General features: G+C 47.0%; 2 non-coding genes across 2 annotated transcripts; both read right to left on the bottom strand.

Annotated features, from left to right (window-relative positions):
- Nucleotides 1-2,337: 2,337 nt before the first annotated feature.
- Nucleotides 2,338-2,409, bottom strand: TRNAA-CGC. Its single transcript has one exon. It is a non-coding gene; the product is annotated as a tRNA-Ala (tRNA).
- A 1,595-nt stretch (nt 2,410-4,004) lies between these two features.
- TRNAN-GUU lies at nt 4,005-4,078 on the bottom strand. The gene has a single exon. It is a non-coding gene; the product is annotated as a tRNA-Asn (tRNA).
- Nucleotides 4,079-19,915: the final 15,837 nt, after the last annotated feature.

Here is a 19,915-nt window from a genome sequence, read left to right as displayed (position 1 = left end):
TCCCCATTTTACAGATGAGGTAACTGAGGCACCGAGAAGTTAAATGACTTGCCCAAAGTCACACAGCTGACAAGTGGCCAAGCCGGGATTCGAACCCATGACCTCCGACTCCAAAGCCCATGCTCTTTCCGTTGAGCCACGCTGCTTCTTCTTGAGCTACTCTCCAGCCTTCATTCTTTACTCCTCCCAAGCCCACTTCCCGGCCATAAACTGCTCTTCCTCGGTCCAATTCTAACCCCTTGCTCATGTTGTTCCCCCAGGGCCCAGAACTCCACGACCCCACAGATCTACCAGCGTCAACCCTCCCCACCTTCAAAGCCCCCCACAAATCCCATCTTCTCCAATAAGTCTTCCCCAACTATTTTTCAGGATCCCTCATCTCATCAAACTTCCAGCCACCTCATGCCCATCCTTAGCACTCAGTGATAATAATAGTATTTGCTAAGTGCTTACTATGTGTCAAGAATATCTTACTACTCTTATATATGGGTATAGATATAAATGTAGCCAGATAGAACATTCAATTTTATTTATTCTGATTCCACTGCTTGTGAATATTCCTTGGTCTCTCTCCCCTTCTAGAGTAAAAACTTGTGGCAGGAAAATTGTCTGTGCTTTTGTTGAACTCCCCAAGTATTTCGTTCAGTGGATGGCATTAGTCAGTACTAAATAAATTATTATTGTTATTATTGTTATAGTTTTTGTTAAGTGCTTACTATGAGTCAAGAATCAAGTGCTGGGGTAGTTACAGTTTTATCAGGTTGGACACAATCCCGATTCCCCATGGGGTTTGCAGTCTAAGTAGGAGGGAAAAGGATTTAATGAGCTCATCACTGGGCAGGGATTGTCTCTATCTGTTGCTGAATTGTACATTCCAAGCGCTTAGTTCAGTGCCCTGCACATAGTAAGCGCTCAATAAATACTACTGAACGAATGAATAAATTTAATCCCCATTTTATAGTTGAGGAAACTGAGACACAGAAAAGTTAAATGACTTGCCCAAGGTCACATCAAGCAATTGGCAGAGCCAGAATTAGAATACAGATCCTCTGACTCCCAGGCCTGTGCTCTTTCCACTAGGCAACCCTGCTACTTTTTAATGGTGTAATAAATACCATTATTATTACTATTCCTACTCCTACTAAAAGCAGAAATTAGTGACATGGGTCCATCACAGGGATTGTGTGCTCAGAAAGGGAGGAAATTCTTTTGGAATCTGAAAATACCCCTTCAGCAGCAAATCATCTGATTGTGTGACCTAGGGCAAGTCACTTAACTTTCCTGTGCCTCAGTTACCTCATCTGTAAAATGAGGCCATTGACTCACTGCCCACGTGGGCCATCGATTGTGTCCAATCTAATGAGCTTGAATCTACCCCGGCACTCACTTAGTACCCGGCATATAATAAGCGTTTACCCAATGCTATTAAAAAAAAAAAAAGAACACTGGAGCACAAACTATAGCCGGAGGCTTATCGTCAGCCTAATCTCAGAAGGCTGTACTGATCTCTGTCTCCTCCAGCAAATGGATCGATCTGAGTCAAGAACACAGGGAATGCCTGTGATTAGACATGAGACCTCATATACGCTAAGCACACGTTCTCCTACTGAGCTACATCAGTCAGTGGCTGTGTTGAGGGGTTACCTAGACTGTGAGCCTCACGTGGAAAAGGGACTGTGTCCAATCTGAATAACATAAGTTCTCACAGTCTTAATCCCCATTTTCCAGATGAAGGAACTGAGGCCCAGCAAAGTTAAGTGACTTGCCCACGTTCACACTGCCAACAAGTGGCAGGGCCGGCTTCAGAAACCATGATCTTCCAACTCCCAGGCCTGTGCTCTATCCACTAGGCTGTGCTACTTCTGGGTGAAGACACCAGATATGTAAAGTGGGGAGAACTGGTGGAGTGTCTTGAAGCCAATCTGACCCACCACTTTGGCTTCATTAGCCACCCCACCGTGCGAGCTGAATGAGCCAGCTCATTTGCAGTGCAGCATCAGCATCTGTCTTAGATCCGCCCAGTCCCCTCTCTGCTCTCCAGAGAACCGTCAAGGGAGTTATAAGCTCCCTCTCCCCCCAGCCAGGGCCCTCTGGGGGACTGGGCTTGCCTCCGGACAAGAGGCTTGCCTGCCTCAGATCTCAGCAGGGCGGGGGACAAGGCTGCTCTCTCTGAGTGCTCTTTTCCCTCCCGTTTCTCACAGTGAAACCTACAGCTCCTCATTTAAAGTGCACACCACTCCCCGGCTCTGGGCTAGGAAGCTTCCTTTGGGGCTGAAACAGGGAGAAGAAGAAGAGGAAAGAAAGAAAGTTCAGGCATCAGCAGGTGACAAAAGGCACTGGAGATGCCGGGGATCGAACCCGGGGCCTCATACATGCGAAGCATGCGCTCTACCACTGAGCTACATCCCCTGCCTACCAATCTTTGCTGTGCTGCAGATAGAAGGATGATTCTCCCTCCTCCCTAACCCCAGTCTCCCTCCCACACCCCCTCACTCCTACCATTCTCCTATAAATGCTGCCCACACCTGTCAGCTGGGCAAGTCATTTCAGTTCCCTGTGGCTCGGTTTCCTCACCTGTAAAATGGGGATTAAGACTGTGAGCCCCATGTGGGACAGGGACCATGTCCAACACAATTTGCTTGTATCCACCTCGGTGATTAGCCTGGCACACAGTAAGTGCTTAACAAATACCAGAATTATGATTCCAGGGCACATGTGCCCCTGGAAGAAGTTCTTCCAAACTCCCTTCCTGGAGGAAGGGATAACAGCCACCTTCCAGGCCCAGAAACTGGCCAAACTCCTTACTGAACTGGCTAGGGACTAGCAGGGGAAGCAGAAAGCTGGATAAAAGAGCCGGCTGTCACTCCCGTGCCCAATCTCAGCAAGGGCCAGGAAGGACCCAAAGGGCTCGAGAAGCAGCGTGGCCTAGTGGATAGAGCACGGGCCTAGGAGTTAGAAGGACCTGGGTTTAAATCCCAGCTTTGCCACTTACCTGCTGAGTGATCAAGTCACTTCACTTATCCTTGCCTCAGTTACCTCATCTGTAAAATTAAGACTGTCCCATATGGGACAGGGACTGGGTCCAACCCGATTTGCTTGTATCCACCCCAAAGCTTAGTATGGTGCTTGGCACTTAAAAATACCACAATTTTTATTATTGTTAGGGCTGGAAGACTCCGATGGATCGATTTACCTGAAATCTCAGGTGTGTCTCCTCCCAGGCCCGATCTTACCCACTGAAGCAGAATTCTGTGGTGCCCAGTCTAGAGAGGACCTCACAGACTAGAGAGGATTTTCCAGACTAGACAGCAGTTTTCGGACTAGAGAGGAACTTACAGACTAGAGACCTCGTGGTTCCCTGGGGGTTTCCTGCCAATCTCTCAGGCATCTGCCCCTTTGGAAGCAGCCTTCTGGCACAGAGACTGGCATCACCTTGGACCGAGGTGGAAGCAATATACTGCCAAGGAACGAGGGCAGAAAAACACCCATCAAGCAGCTCCTGCACCGGCTGCGCTGCTCCTCCAGGCAATCCCAGTTCCAGCCATTCCTGGGGCCAGGCAAGCCATTCCCAGTGGAAATTGGAGATGCCTGGAAAACCAGGAGTGGACAGTACCAATCTGCAGGTTTAATCCAAGAGGTTTCGGAACCTGTTTCCCATGATGGATTGGGGCTAAAATTCAACACCTTCTTAGCATTAGAGAAGGTTCCCGGGCCCAGGGCCAACTGGACTGAGTCAGGGTACCATTTCCCTCACCACGGGGTGGGAGAGGAGCAGGGGGGTGATCAAGTGGGAGACAGGGAACCAGTACAGCAGACCCCAGGCCTGACTGCTGGTGATTTGGGGATCAGCGTTGAAACCTGAGGAGACACGAAGCATCTGACAATTATAGGATGGAGGTGGCTGGATTTGGGAGGGTTCGGGGTTGGGAGGGGGTGCAGGTCAGCCAGGTGGCTGGGGAGATAGGGCAGGAAGTTGTGGTAGTGTTTAAAACAAAAGAGACACCCGTCCCTGGGTGGGCTCGAACCACCAACCTTTCGGTTAACAGCCGAATGCGCTAACCGATTGCGCCACAGAGACTTCTGGCTGAGTAGTGTTGGCCTGTTGTCTTCTTCTCTGCCTCATCCTTAATTCCTGGCCCAGTCTTACCCCTGTCCTGCAGGAAGAAAACCCCTCAGGTGTTGAAGTTAGGACAGGGTTTGAGGGGACTTTGATGGGACTGACCGGAGATCAGAGCCCCCTTTAACCTGGCCCTGGTGTTACCGCCGCCCCAAGGTCTCGGGAGGCCAGTAAGCTTGATCCTTCTATCCGCGGGATAGAGGCTGGGTGATGGGGAGTTGAGGTAAAGGTTGGGGTTGGCTGCACGGTGGGAACGAAAGGGGAGAAATGGGGAAAAGGGGGGTGAGGTGTGAGAAATGGCTGTCACTTCTGGGAGAAATACATTCTCACACATGGGCAAGAGGGATGCTGGGAGTGTGGGGGAAATAGTAAAGTGTCACCAGGCCTCAGTGGGCCAGCAAGTAAAAAAGGGTGGGAAAAAATGTGTCATTTTACTGAACCTAAATCTGTGGGTTTGGGGTGGGAAGGAGGAAGGCTATTCACAGAGTGTGATTCTCCATCTAATCGCACCTTGAGAAAGGAAACAATCCGAGATTTTCCCTACTGCCTTGCTCCTGTTTCCATGAACTGCTGCCTCCCTATCCCCACAAAGGTCCAGAGGGATCGTGGGTGAGGGATGAGGCAGAGGGAGTTCTGCTGGGAAAGAAGGAAGAGTTGATGTGTTTGAAGGTGGAACATTCACCAGTATTTCCTGTCGGCTGTTCACCTCAAAAGATTCCTGTGTTGTCCAGGAATTAAGGCTGGCTGGGCTCGGCACCATACCATCACGGAGGCCTGGTGGCCACCCTGCTCTGAAATCCTGCGTCTAAGAGGTGTGGCGGCCCAACTCAAGTCTCCAGATTCTTCCCCATTTTCCTATTTCCCCTTGCACACCTCACGGAACTGCACCCGCTATCTTCTCCTACTGTCCAGAGCTACAAGAGCAAACAGCCCTGAACAACTCAGACCACACTGTGGGCAGTAAACTTGTCTATCAACTCTTAGAGTACAGTCCTCTGCACACAGCAAGCCCTCAATAAGTACGATTGATCGACTGACTACAGCAGTGATGCCTCACGGCTCTCTGTCCTGCCCACCTACCCCACTGAATCACCACCGAGAAGCAGCGTGGCCTAGTGGATAGAGTATAGGCCTAGGAGGCAAAAGGACCTGCGTTCTAATCCTGATTCTGCCACTTATCTGCCCTGTGACCTTGGTCCAGCTACTTCATTTCTCTGTGCCTCAGTTGCCTCATCTGTAAAACTGGGATTAAGACTGTGAGGCCCCTTTGGAACAAGTACTGTTTCCAACCTGATTAGTTGGTATCTACTCCAGTGTTTAGTGCAGTGCCTGGCACATAGTAAGTGCTTAACAAATACTATTCAAAAACCAACAGCAACGACTAAAAAACTGAGTGTGTGCATGCTTGTGAGAAGAGGGATAGGCCATCTTTCCAGAAGAGAAAACTGTAGCTTTATCTTTATCAGGAGATAACTGTCCAGGAGGGGCTGGATCCACACAGGTCCCTCCCTGCACTGGTTCTGCACTGAGATCTCTGCCTTCCTGACCCGAGCAGCCTCTGAGCTGACCATGAGCACTGACCACAAGCATCCCAGTGATGCTGACCCATTTCCCAGGGAAAATTTGACAGGGCACTGGGTGCAGAGACCAGATTATGGAGGCTGCCGGTGGTACATTTGACCCCAGATCTGCTTTTCAGACTTCTAGCTGGGACTCCATGCCATTTATTTCTCAGCTGTTCAGACTCACACCCTGGGGTTCCCAGGCAGAGGGGAAGCCCTGCCTCCTGATGAAACCTGCTTATTCATTTTCTTGTCTGCTTTTGATCAGAGAAGCAGCATGGTCTAGTGGAAAGGACATGTGTATTAGAGCTACAGGACCTGGGTTCTAATCCCAGCTCTGCCACTTGGCTGCTGTGTGACTTTGGGCAAGTCACTTAACTACTCGGGGCCTCAGTTACCTTAACTGTAAAATGGGGATTAAAGACTATGAGCCCCATGTGGGACAGGGACTGAGTCCAATCTGATTAACTTCACTGTCCCATCGCTTGGCAGGTAGTAAGTGCTTAGCAAGTTCCATAATTTTTTTTTTTTACTCCAGTGCTTGGCATGAAGTAAGCATATAACAAATACCACAATTATCATTATCTCCATTTTTACTTATTTTCCCACTAACTTGTGCCTGCCTGCCCCATCATATTGGAAGATCCCTGACACCAGAAACAGTATTTTTGTATTCCTCCCTCAAAACTCACCTCTGCTGGGTAGCAGTGGCATGGAAGAGAGTCAAGGGCAGAGACTCAAATATACTGTGCAGAAGAAGGCAATGGTAAACCACTTCCGTACGTTTACTAAAAAAACTCTACGGACATACTAACAGAACGATTGCAGATAGAGCTGGGGCGTTCTGGGAGAGATGTGTCCGTGGAGTACTGTAAGCCCGTCAAAGGGCAGGGACTGTCTCTATCTGTTGCCGACTTGTTCATTCCAAGCGCTTAGTACAGTGCTCTGCACATAGTAAGCGCTCAATAAATACTATTGAATAAATACTATTGAATGAGTCGCTATGGGTTGGAGATGACTCGACGGCATAAGACAAGACCTCTTCTTCCAAATGTCTGGGTCAGGCATACCCCATGATTCAGCCACGATAGATATATTGCAAACGGTTTTATCATCGGGATCATTTTCCCATAGGCTTACTTGCGACTTTTGTTAGGCTCCGTTCCAGAATCAGCCCCCACATAATTAGTGGGCCCTACAGGTAAATAAAAATTGCTCTCTAAATCCATCCCTGGTGCCGCTTCTGCTGATTTATTCACTTCCCCCATTCCTAGGGGCTTTTCTGTCCCACTGCACTCCAAACTCAGCCCTCTTTTCCTCTGTCCTTTTGAACTTCCCATTTTCTGAAACTTGTTCACAGCCACAGCTTTTGCTGCCAGCACAGCTAGATTCAGTTGCTTCACTTCTTCCCACCTCCCTTGTCCAGACCACCCTCATACCATCTCCATGCCACTGGGACTCCCATCAGCTCCTGCTCCAGCCCCGGGCGGACCCAAACAGCGGCGCCAGCAGCCACGGGAGCCGAGCACCTCTCTCCTTACCGCTGACATCCAAGGCCCAACTGCTCCAGAGACAAACCCCCTCACCCCCGTAACACTCGGATTTCCATCAGCCTCCACTCTGGCCTGGGAAAGGCCCAAACAGCAGCAGCAGCGTGAGGCCTTATCAACTTTTAGAGCACCGAGAGTGTCCCTCTTGTAACTACTGTCGTGACTTCTCCGACTGGGGGTTTGAGGCCCGACGTGGCTGAAATCCTGCTGCTTCTTTTGTGTTTATCATCATTTTGTTTATGATTTTTTGTTTATCATTGTTTATCATTTTTTAAAATCATCTTTCATTTTTTTGTTCCATTTTCCTCATGCGTCCATCACCAACTCCCTTCCCAACTTATTCTCAGACTGTGAGCCCCTTTTGGAGTTCTGAGTCCCTGTCTATAGCTCATCCATGCATTTCTTTCCCAAGGTTGAGTATACAGTTTTGCACAGAGTAAGTGCCAAATTAATACTATTACTCTTCCTCCTCCCACCCCCATCCAGCGAGAGGAGCCATGCTCAGCAAGTTTTTGCCCTCATGCTGCCCCGGCCTGTCAGTGGCTGGAGAAGCGGTGGGGACATGGGGTTGCAAATGGGCACGGGAGGCAGTGCTGTCATTTTTAAAAACAAAAAACAACCACACACACGCACACATTACATACATCTGCACACACATATACATAGATACAAAATCCACAATGTTGAGTAAGCTACACTTACCTGGCATGCTACTGTTAATACATCTCAATACGATATTGGCTTTCTTAACAAAATGTCTGATGTTGGAAAGTATGAATTCTTGCTTAAGACAGTCATGGGGTTCCTCCTCCTGCCTTCAGTCTGGTTGTGGGTAGGGACTGTGCCTGTTATATTGTTTTGTTGTACTCTCCCGAGGGCTTAGTATGGTGCTCTGCACACGGGAAGTGCTCAATAAATCTGATTGACTGATTGGTAAGGTTGGTTTCTTTTCCAGTTTGTATTCTATTTGCTGCCTTCACACCGAAGATTGGCACATTTATAGTATTTTTCTTGCAGATGAGTTCCCTACTATACAATGTGGGGCTGGCCCAAAGTGAGTTTCTGTATACTCATCTGGTTTTTCTCCTGAGGGAATAGTAATAATGATAATAATAATAATAATGTTGGCATTTGCTAAGCACTTACTATATGGAGAGCACTGTTCTAAATGCTGGGGTAGATACAGGGTAATCAGATTGTCCCACGTGAGGCTCACAGTCTTCATCCCCATTTTACAGAGGAGGTAACTAAGGCACAGAGAAGTGAAATGACTTGCCCACATTCACACAGCTGACAAGTGGCAGAGCCGGGATTCGAACCCATGAAAGCTGACTCCCAAGTCCATGCTCTTTTCACTGAGCCACGCTGCCACATCAGAGAGAGAAGTCAGGAGTCGGTTAGAGAAGCGCGTGGGAGTGGGAGTTAGAAAGACCGGGGTTCTAATGCCGCCTCTGCCGCTTGTCTTCTGGTTGACCTTGGGCAAGTCACTTCACTTCTCTGTGCCTCACTTAACTCCTCTGCAAAATGGAGATGAAGACTGTGTCCCCCACGTGGGAAAAGAACTGTGTCCAAACTGATTTGCTTGTATTCACCCCAATGCTTAATACAGTGCCTGACACATAGTAAGCCCCTAACAAATACCACAATAATAATAATAATTATTATTGTCAACTGTTTTATAAAAGGTGAGTCCTTTCAGGAAGACTTAGCTCTATTTAATAGATTTGAAATATTTCTCTCCCGAGTGCTTTCTTAGCTGTATGAGTCCTGACAGTGCTTTCCCACACTGACTACATTTGTAGGGCTGCTCTCCAATGGGAGATCCCTGAAGATCAGTCAGGTGTGAGCTGGTACTGAGGCTTCCCCACACACATTATATTTATAAGTTTTCACTGCAGTCAAATAAAGGTCAAGCAAGCCCTAAAGGCTTCCACACACTCATAATGCTGAAGCGTTCTCCTTCCAGAGCGAGTTGTCTGGTGTCGGGTAAAGATGGAGGCTTTCCCACATCTCTAAACTGTAAGCTCATTGTGAGTAGGGAACATCACTATCAACTCTGTTGTATCATACTTTCCCAAGGGCTTAGTGACTCTGTGTGCTCTGCACACATAGGTGCTCAGTAAATACCTTTGTTGATGATGATGATAATGCAGCACATAGTAAGCACTCAATAACTACTATCGATAGATTGGTTGGATGGTTTCACTTATGTGGTTTCTCACCAGTGTGAATTATCTGATATTCAACCCAGGCTTCCAGACCTACTGAAGACTTTACTGCCTTTGTAATATTTACAGGATTTTTCTCTGGTGCAAGTTCTCTGATGTCGAACAAAGTCTGAATTCTGACTACAGGCTTTCCTACAGTCAATTTATTTACATGGTTTCACAGTGAGTATTTTAACTTGTATCTGCCCCTGCGATTAGAACAGTGCTTGGCACGTAATAGGTACTTAACAAGTACTATTATAAGTATTACTACTTTTATTTATTCTTATGTTAAAGGTTGGACTTCTTTCAAGCCTGAATTTTTTGAACTACCTTTGAAATTTTGGTCATATTTATTCCCTTAATTAGGCTCTTTCCTATTGGAACTCTAGGAAGCGTAACAAGGCTTAAACTCGTAATGAAGTCTTTCTTCCACACCTCGGCCACTTGTCTCTCTCAAGAGTTTTCTCATGGTCAGCTGTGACTTGGAGAACTTTCTCATGGGGAAGGGATTTCCTCAGACCATCTGCTGTAGGGTTTTCCAGATTGTCTAGCTAATCTGCTCTCGTGCCCACAGCTTTCTCCGCACTCGGGACTTGTGTGGCATTCCTTCAGAATTTGCTTGCTACTGCTTGGATTGGCTCCATTCCTTCAGCAACCTTTTGCTTGGCATCAAATCCACATTCCCATTCCCGGTGACACCATCTGAAAGAAATAAAAAATACGTGTGTGATCTAGTCCTGGAAGATAGATCCCTCCTGCTAAGAAGGGCACTAGATAATCAAAATTCAAGCAAATATTTCCTAAGAGTATTTGGCATCTACAGCTCTAAAAGCAGCCATGCAATGTAGGGCGAGGGCAGGAAGGGTGTGCATCTCTGGTGTGGCTAGCACAACTGCAGTGTAGGCTCAGCTGACAGCACTGAAATAGCCCAGTACCTCTAAGTGTGAGGAGGGTAAGAGGGGCCACCTTAGGGGCAGGAGAGAGGAGGCTTTAAGCCTACATACTTCGCTCCTCTGGTGTTAACCTTCTCACTGTGCCTCGAACTTAAATGTTTCTCTGCCGACCCCTGGCCTACGTCCTGCCTCTGGTCTGGAATGCTTTCCCTCCTCAAATCTGACAACGACTCCACCCCCTTCAAAGCCTTACTGAAGGCCCATCTCCTCCAAGAGGCCTTCCCAGACTAAGCCCCACTTTTCCTCATCTCCCACTCCCTTTTGCATCGCCCTGACTTGCTCTCCCCACCCAACCCCACAGCACTTATGTATATATCTGTAATTTTATTTATTTGTATTGATGTCTGGGCCCCTCCCCCAGCTCAAAATGACTGTGAGCTCATTGTGAGCAGGGAATGTCGCTTTTTATTATTGCAGCGTGCTTTCCCCAGCGCTTAGTACAGCGCCTTGCATGCAAGGGCCTAATAAATACAATGGAATGAATGAATGGATGGAGGGGAAAGGAGGAAGAAGCGGTTCACAGCCTGGAGCAGACCACTCAGCATTTCTTAAAGACTGTCAATTCGTTAGAGACAGGGAAGTGTCTTCCCTGTGTTGTCCTCGTTCAAGTGCTTAGTACAGTGGTCTGGACATAGTAAGTGATCAATAAATATTGATTGATTTCCATCCCAGCTCCGCTGCGGTACTAAACTGGTCACTTACTGCCCTCTAGTGTCCCAGCTGATTGTTCTCACTCACCTGTGCAAGGGCTCTGCAGACCTTTCATTCAATAGTATTTATTGAACGCAGAGCACTGTGCTAAGCGCTTGGAATGTACAATTCGGCAACGGATAGAGACAATCCCTGCCCAATGACGGGCTTACAATCTAATCTTAAGAGAAACAGCGTGGCTCAGTGTAAAGAGCCCGGGCTTGGGAGTCAGAGGTCATGGGTTCGAATCCCTGCTCTGCCACGTGCCAGTAGTGTGACTTTGGGCAAGTCACTTCACTTCTCTGGGCCTCAGTTACCTCATCTGCAAAATGGGGAGTAAAACTGTGAGCCCCATGTGGGACAACCTGATTACCTGATATCCCCCCAGCGCTTAGAACATAGTAAGTGCTTAACAAATACCACCATTATTTATTATTATTGTTATTATTAATCGGGGGAGACAGCCGGACAAAAACAAGACAACATAATCTATTTATCTATAATCTATAGATAAATAAAATCAAGGGGATGTACACCTCATTAACAAAATAAAGAGGGTAATAAAATATATACAAATGAGCAGAGTGCTGAGGGGAGGGGAAGGGAGGGGGGAGGAGCAGAGGGAAAGGGGGCTTAGTTGAGGGGAGGTGAAGGGGGGAAGGAGGAGGGAGCAGAGGATGGAGGGGGAGCAGAGAGGGAGCGGAGGGGAAAGGGGAAGCTCAGTCTGGGAAGGCCTCTTGGAGGAGGTGAGCTCTCAGTAGGGCCTTGAAGAGGGGAAGAGAGTTAGTTTGGCGGAGGTGAGGAGGGAGGGCATTCCAGGACAGCAGTAGGACGTGGGGAGGGGGCACCTGACACTCATGGCTTTCTCTACCTCAGTCAGTCATTTATTGAGCTCCTACCATGTGCAGAGCACTGCACTAACTGCTTGGGAGAATAGAATATAACAATAAACAGACACATTCCCTGCCCATAAGGAGCTTCCCCTCTGGTAGGTCATTTCAGGGCTGAGAACTGAAAATCCTGCTCGAGGAAATGGGTCTAGTTCATTCCTTCATTCAGTCGCATTTATTGGGCACTTACTTTGTGAGGAACACTGTACTCAGCGCTTGGGAAAGTACAATACAACAGTAACAGTGACATCCCCTGCCCAGTAGCTCACAGTCTACAGGAGGGGAGACAGATAGCAATCGAAATAAACCAAACCACAGGTGTGTACGTAAGTGCTTTGGGACTGGGAGGGGGAAGAGCAAGGGATAAATTAAATGACAGATATTTTCATATGTGTTTTGGGGATGGGAGGGGAGAAGAGCATAAGTATTAAGCCAGGGCAACACAGAAGGGAGTGGGAGATGAGGAAAAATGGGGCTTAGTCACTCTGTCTCCAAATTTACTCTGTTCTCCAACCAAGCCAACTCCCTCCTCAACCTCTCCTGTCTTCATAGGCAATTAATAGGTCATACCCTCTCTCGAGATGTCTACTTTGTTATATTAAGTGGCAGAGCCAGGATTAGAACCCATGACCTCTAACTCCCAAGCCTGGGCTCTTTCCACTGGGCCACGCTGCTTCTCTGAGACGATCTCTTTGAGAATGAAAGGACACCTGAACTCTTCATGGGTCGAGCCTTTCCAGAGGTCTGAAAGCCTACCCAATCTATGGTCTGGGGCACCCCTAGGTGTGCTGGCCCAATTTTCTTTCTCCAAAAATGTATTCTTTCTTCTCATGACAGGAAAGTATTAACTATTAACATTTAAAGATTAAAATCTATTCATGTTAAAATATTTCAATTGGGAAATAACTGTATTAAATGGGGCTTACAGTGTCAATCCCCCATTTTATAGATTGGGGGAAATGACTTGTCCATGGTCACAAGCTCAAGAAAGCCCAAATTGGCCTTCTGCGCCCCCCGACTGCGACTGCGCAGAGGAGGTAGCCTCCCCCCCCCGTCCTGTCCATTACGTCACACAGTCACGCGGATCGTCACGTGACCGGAAATGGCCGACGACCGGAAGCGCGCTCGTCGCCCGATATCGGCGGCGGGAGCCGCTCTATCCCTCTCCGGAGGTCTGAGCTCTATGGTTCCACCCCTCATTCATTCCTTCTTATATAATAATAATGATAACGATAATAATGTTGGCATTTGTTAAGCGCTTACTATGTGCACAGCACTGTTCTAAGCGCTGGGGTAGACACTGTTTTAAGCGCTGGGGTACATTTACAGGGTAATCAGGTTGTCCCATGGAGCTCACAGTCTTTATCCCCATTTTACAGATGAGGTCACTGAGGCACAGAGACGTTAAATGACTTGCCCACAGTCACATTGATCGCTTACTGTGTGCAGTGCACTGTACTAAGCGCTTGAGAAAGTACAATACAGCAACAAAGAGTGACAATCCCTGCTCATAACGAGCTCATCAAGCAATGGCATTTACTGAGCCCTCACAGGGCATAGGAAATAATAATAATTGTGGTATTTGTCAGGCGCTTACTATGTACCAGGCACTGTCCTAAGCGCTGGGGTGGCTACAAGCAAATCGTGTTGGACACAGTCCCTGTCCCACATGGGGCTCACAGGCTCAATCCCATTTTACAGATGAGAGAACTGAGGCCCAGAGAAGGGAAGTGACTTGTCCAGGGTCACACAGCAGACATGGGGCTCACAGGCTCAATCCCCATTTTACAGATGAGAGAACTGAGGCCCAGAGAAGGGGAGTGACTTGTCCAGGGTCACACAGCAGACGAGTGGCAGAGCTGGGATTAGAACCCATGACCTTCTGACTTCCAGGCCCGGGCTCTATGCACTATTTCAGGCTGCTTCTCTAACTGTATTAAACGGGACTCACAGTCTCAATCCCCATTTTACAGATGAGGGTCCTGAGGCACAGAGAAGGGAAGTGACTTCCCCATGGTCACACAGCCGACAAATGGAGGAGCTGGAATTAGAACCCATGACATTCTGACTCCCAGATCTGTGCTCTATCCACTACACCACACTGCTTCTCTAAGCCGTGCTTTTGTAAGGTAGAGGTGGAGACAGACATTAATACAAATACATATATCCACAGAATTCCAGGAAGCAGTAATTTTTATAGTATTTTTTAAGTGATGTTGGTATTTGTTAAGCGCTTACTATGTGCAGAGCACTGTTCTAAGCACTGGGGTAGATACAGGGGAATCAGGTTGTCCCACGTGGGGCTCACAGTCTTAATCCCCATTTTACAGATGAGGTAACTGAGGCCCAGAGAAGTGTAGTGACTTGCCCACAGTCACACAGCTGACAAGTGGCAGAGCCGGGATTCGAACCCATGATCTCCGACTCCGAAGCCCGTGCTCTTTCCACTGAGCCACGCTGCTTCTCTATGTGCCCGACACTGTACTAAGTGCTAAGTGCTTACTAAGTGCTTACTATGTGCCCGACACTGTACTAAGCAGCGAGGAAGGTGCAAACTAATCAGCTTGGATATCACCCATGTCCCACACGGGGCTCACAGTCTTAATCCCCATTTCACAGATGAAGTAATTGAGGCACAGAGAAGCTAAGTGATTTGCCCAAGATAACACAGCAGACAAGGGGCAGAGCCAGAATTAGAACCAGGTAATTGTGCTTTTGCCCCAAATCCCACTTAGCAGTGTGACTCCTAGAGGGTGGGTAGCAGTGGAGGAGAGGGGAACCAAGGGCTGAGTGATGTGTCGGGGTGATGATCTGGTCAATAGCGTGGACAGCGGATCGAAGAGGGGAGAGGCTGGAGTCAGGGAGACCAATGAAGAGGCCGATAATATTGTCAAACCATGATTTGATGAGTGTTTGAACCAGGGTGGTGCCTGTCTGGGTGGAGAGGAAAGGGCAGTTCTGAAAAATATTTTTTGAGGAAGAATCAGCAGGAGTCAGCATTTGAGGAATGGAGTTTTTAAGGAATGGAGCTTTTGAGGAATGGAATCAATAGTATTCCTTGAGCGCTTACTGTGTGTGGAATGCTGTACTCAGCGCTTGGGAGAGTACGATACAATAGAGTTGCTAGATACGTTTCTTGCCCACAATGAATTTACAGTCTAGTGGAAGAGACAGATATTAATATAAATAAATTACAGATATGTACACAAGAACTGCGGGAGAAGGGGAAGGGCTAAAGGTGGGGTGAATATTAAGTGTCCAAAGGGTATAGATGCAAGTGTAGGATGATATCAGTATTGCTCTGACTTCGGTCACAAAGAGGAAGATGGCGTTGTCAACAGTAATAGACAAGCTGGGAGGAGGGGAGGACAGAGGAGGAAAGATGAGAAGTTCAGTTTTGTAGACGTTTTGTTAGGCTACCAATGGGCCACTCTGATGGCTATGTCCTGGAGACAACAGGAGATGTGGGATTGGATAGTGGAGATGTGAGTTTAAATAATAAACAGGTTTGGAAGGCATTCGCATAAATGGTAGCTGAGACCATCTGAGCTGATGAGTTGAGAAGCAGCGTGGCTCAGTGGAAGGAGCCCGGGCTTAGGAGTCAGAGGTCATGGGTTCTAATTTTGGCTCCCCCACCTGTCAGCTGTGTGACTTTGGGCAAGTCACTTAACTTCTCAGTGCCTCAGTTACCTCATCTGTAAAATGGGGATTAGGACTGTGAGCCCCAGGTGGGACAACCTGATTACCCTGTATCTCCCCCAGTGCTTAGAACAGTGCTCGGCACATAGTAAGCGCTTTACAAATACCAACATTACTATCATTATTATTATGATGAGTTCCCCAAGAGAGTAAGTAGAGAGGGAGAAGGGGGAATCCATTAAAAAGCCTTGTGGACATACCCTCAAGTTAAGATAATGAGAGGAGCTCATATTTATTGAGCACTTACTGTGTGTAAAGCCCTGTACTAAGCACTTGGGAGAGTACAATATAACAGTAAATACACATAGTCCCTGCTTACAATGAGTTTACAGTCTAGAAGAGCAACAGAAAAGGAAGGAGAACCAGGAGAGTGCTGGGTTGGCAAAACCAGATCTGATAGCCTACAAAGTATTAAAGAAGGCTGGAAGTTGAGGAGGATTAGTTCACTGGGTTTGGCTCTGAAGAGATCAATTTTTCTCCAGGCCAGGCCTTTTGCAGCCTAAACTTCAGCTCTCCTTTTGTTGGAGTATTTCCCAAATAGACCAAAAGCTGAGATGGACTGTCAAATAACCTCAGAGTCGCCTGGAACCTGCCAGTGTCCTGCCAACGACAGCGATAGGGCCCAGGGTCATTTGCAATTCACTAACTCCGAACCACTTGCTTGATTTAAAGGGGAACCTTTGCAGGGAAAAGAGGTAATTCCTTGGATCAGGGGTCAGCAGCCTATTTCTACTGAAAAGCCAAATAAAACTAAATCTTTAGACACCATAAAGGCCAACAATAGTTTATGGGGCTTCCTGGTAACATGACATCATTACATCTTGCTGCAAAGCCTTGGGCCTCAAGGCTGTTTCATAGGAACAGCTGTTGCTGCCAGCAGAAGCAATGTGGCTTAGTGGATAGAGGATGGGCCTAAGAAGCAGAAGGACCTGGGTTCTAATTCTGGCTCTGCCACTTGTCTGCTGAGCGACCTTGGGTAAGACACTTCACTTCTGTGTGCCTAAGTGACCTCATCTGTAAAATGAAGATTGAGATGATAAACCCCATGTGGGATAAGGGACTGTGTCCAACCTGATTTGCTTGTAACCATGCTAGTGCCTGGCACAGTGTAAACGCTCAATAAATAACATCATTATTATTATTTTTACAGGAGTTGTTCAGGTGAACAACTGAACGACTGAACGAATGAACGAATGACCCCAGCGTGTTTATTGTAGATCAAGATTTCAGGTGCTTCCTGATCTCATCTCTTGGACACAGTATTGATCACCAATTACTGCAGCAACCTTGTAGAGGGACACTCTCAAAACAACCAGCATTTCATTAACAATTGTTCACTGGTATTTACTGAGTGCTTATTGCTAGGAAATGTACAGCGCTTGGAACAGAGCTTGGCACATAGTAAGCGCTTAACAAATCCCATCATTATTATTATGGTAAAATAAGGTGTGCTCGGATTAAGGTTAACAGTTGTGAGCACTCACGTCTAGCAAGCTTGTTGCATCACTGGACAGTGTGAGTACTGAAATGTGAGTGAGGTTCTGCAACACAACCTCTGTGTTAAAGAACTGGGTGAACCTGTTTGGATGCTTTTCTAGGTTAGAAATGAGGCTTTTTCGAAAAATTTCCTTCAACCTCATCTCATGCCTCTTCCTTAGCTTCCTGGGAGTCCACCGTTGCTGGGGAGGCCATTTCGGGCATTCTCAGCCATCGTTGGGGAGCTCATCACCGGCATCCTGATCCCCCTTCCAGTCCGACAGAGCTGGTGTCTGATAATTGCCAAGTAACTTAAGTCCCTTCCTGCATTTGGTCTAAAATCTGGATACCGAGCTGTGTGGTGGGGACCTGAAATTAATTCATGTGATTCAGCGCCTTCAGAACGTAGCTTCGGGAAAAATCTATATTGGGAACTGATTTGCATTAGCATCATGGGTTTCTTTTGGCACTTAGTTTCCTCGATACTAGAGGAGGAGGAAATTTAGACACGTTTGTGTGCACAGTCTAGTAGGCCCTCAACACAGCACAATCAAAGTAGAAGCCACAACCCTGTTCTTGAGTTTACAACCAAAGGTAGCTCCCACCAGCCCTCGCCAAAATCTGCAAAAAGGCACATACGATGGCATATGCATTCTGCTGGGCATGCAGTGAACTGTGAGAAGCACATTGAAATGAGAAACAGCACGGTCTAGTGGATAGAGCATGTGCCTGGGAGTCAGAAGGACCTGGCTTCTAATCCTGGCTCCGCCACTTCATTCAATTGTATTAAGTGCTTACTGTGTGCAGAGCACTGTACTAAGCGTTTAACTGTTTTGAGCTTGGGTAAGTCACTTCACTTCTCGGTGCCTCGGTTCCCTCATCTGTAAAATGGGGATTGAAACTGTGAGCCCTTTGTGGGACAGGGACTGTGTCCAACTTGATTAACTGGTATATACCCCAGCACTTAGTACAGTGCCTGGCTCCTATTAAGTGCTTAACAAATACCATAATTATTGTAACGGTTACTTAGCTTCTCTGGACCTCAGTTACTTCATCTGTAAAATGGGGATTAAGAGTATGAGTCCCATGATGGACAGGGACAGTATCCAACCTGATTAACTTCTATCTACCTCAGCGCTTGTGAGCCCGTCATTGGGCTGGGATTGTCTCTATCGCTGCCTAACTGTACATTCCAAGTGCTTAGTACAGTGCTCTGCACATAGTAAGAGCTCAATAAATACTATTGAATGAATGAACATAATAAGGGCTTAAGAAGCACTATATTATTATTATTATGTGTTGACATCACACACTCTGCTTTCTGGAAGAATGTTGGGTTTTGGTTGACCCTAGAGCTTTTCAAAAAAATTACACCAAAGTGGCCTTTGGAAGGCCAAATGACAACTTAGATTAGCATATTTTGGACACAATCAGGAGGACTAATTCTCAGGAGAAGACACTAATGCTAGGAATAGTCTAGGGAAAACGTGGATTAGACTGTGAGCCCGTCATTGGGCAGGGATTGTCTCTCTCTGTTGCCAAATTGTACATTCCAGGCGCTTAGTACAGTGCTCTGCACATAGTAAGCGCTCAATAAATACTACTGAATGAAGAGGCAGACTGGCAGCTACGCTAGATGGATAGAGACAATAACAACGATAATGGAAGAACCATTAGAAAGACTGCGGATTATGGAAGAGGACAAGATGTTCCGGAGAAAGTATATCCATGGAGTCGCTATGAACCAGAAATGACTCGATGGCACAGTAATAATAATAGGGTGTTTCTCCAGGGTGACCTATGACCCTACCCCCTGCCAATTACTCTAGAGCTTTTGTGTTTCCCCTCCGAAGTCCATCTGAACAAAGGCGCCAATCCCAACTGAGGAAACTGGAAGCAGGAAGCTGGGTGCTGAACATTTACATTCTAAACAGGCTCAGTACCAAATCTGTATTGGACAGGAGCCAGGCTAGCTGCAAATCGCACAACTAGCCACCCTGTGCCCTATGACAATCTACTGGGGGAGTTAGGCAGATGAAGGCAGTATTAATACATTTGGGGGGGCTCGGGGGGAAGGGGAGAGGAAACCAGACATACAAAAAGATGACTAAATAAATGAATCTGTATTTAAAGGGTAAAATTCCTCTTCTCCATTGAGAGCTTACTGTGTGCAAAGCACTGTATTAAGCACTTGGGAGAGTACAATATAACAACAGACACATTCCTGCCCACAATGGGTTTACAGTCTAGAGGGGGAGAAATAGATAATATATGGAATATAAATAAATAGATAAATACATCTAACTCCTCCCCAAGTAAAGAAGGTCAACCCCTTGGGCCACAACCCATTTCACCTCCACCTTCTCGCCCACATCCGGCCTCTGATCTGGAATTCCTTCCCTCTACACATCTGACAATTACTCTCCCCGCCCGCTTCTTAGCCTTACTGAAGGCACATTTCCAAGATGCCTCCCTAAGCTCTCTTTCCCTTTTCTTCCACTCCCTTCTCCATCACCCTGACTTGCTCCCTTAATTCATCCCTCTCTCCCAACCCCTCAGCACTTATATCGATATCTGTAATTTATTTATATTAATGTCCATCTCCCCCTCTACTCTGTAAGCTCACTGTGGGCAGGGAATGTGTTTGTTATATTGTTAAATTGTACTCTCCCAAGTGCTTAGTATAGTGCTCTGCGCACAGTAAGAACTCAATACGATTGATTTGAAAAACTGAAATTTAGTTTAAGATTCTGTTAACATTTCTGAAA

Source organism: Ornithorhynchus anatinus, chromosome 10 (genome assembly GCF_004115215.2).
Source record: "Ornithorhynchus anatinus isolate Pmale09 chromosome 10, mOrnAna1.pri.v4, whole genome shotgun sequence".
NCBI classification, from domain to species: Eukaryota; Metazoa; Chordata; class Mammalia; order Monotremata; family Ornithorhynchidae; genus Ornithorhynchus; species Ornithorhynchus anatinus.
Note: the sequence above shows the minus strand (reverse complement) of the source record. Positions and strands in the feature narration are given on the sequence as shown.